The sequence below is a fragment of the Cucurbita moschata genome, unplaced genomic scaffold (genome assembly GCF_002738365.1).
Source record: "Cucurbita moschata cultivar Rifu unplaced genomic scaffold, Cmos_1.0 Cmo_Scf00019, whole genome shotgun sequence".
In the NCBI taxonomy this organism is placed as follows: Eukaryota; Viridiplantae; Streptophyta; class Magnoliopsida; order Cucurbitales; family Cucurbitaceae; genus Cucurbita; species Cucurbita moschata.
This window is the reverse complement of record NW_019268535.1, coordinates 3,432,633-3,433,182: the sequence shown is the minus strand read 5'-3', so window position 1 is coordinate 3,433,182 and position 550 is coordinate 3,432,633. Positions and strand designations below refer to the sequence as shown.

The following is a 550-nucleotide window of genomic DNA, read 5'->3' as shown; positions in this document are numbered from 1 at the left end:
GGGGGGGGGGGGGGGGGGGGGGGATCAAACAGTGCCATTAATGGTAAGTATACAACAGAAGCAGCTACTAGGAAACCAAATCAAATCTCTCTCAATGACTGGACACAGAATACCTCTCAATAATTAAACACAAGTATCAAATAGACTGTGACTGGTCATTTACGTTATAGAATATAGTTGAAACGTTGTATTTCAGGGGCACAGAGGATACAACAATATGGAAGCTTCATTACTCTGGGGATTTTTCATCTAAACCGCTTTTCCTAAGCTGAAGTTTCAAAGGGAGTCTTAAACAAGAAAATTTCAAAGACAAAGTTTGAAGCATCAGGTGCCAAAGAAGACTCAAATTTTCTAATCTTGAATCCAGTGCCAAACTAGTTTGCTTATGGTAATACCCAATTTTTTTTTTATGCACTATTTGATCCAAAATAAGGGAGATTTCAAGAGCTCCCACTTGAACCCTACAATTCAGACCAAATTCATAACTCCCCTCACACCGGAAACATTCCTTTAAACCTAAAAAAACGCCACCCCCCCCCCCCCCCCCCCC

The 550-nt window shown here is 41.1% G+C and overlaps 1 protein-coding gene across 9 annotated transcripts in view; it reads right to left on the bottom strand.

The window, feature by feature from the left end:
• The window catches only part of LOC111456908 (restin homolog), a 9,689-nt gene that overhangs the window by 2,294 nt on the left and 6,845 nt on the right, over positions 1-550 (bottom strand). The window lies entirely within an intron of this gene.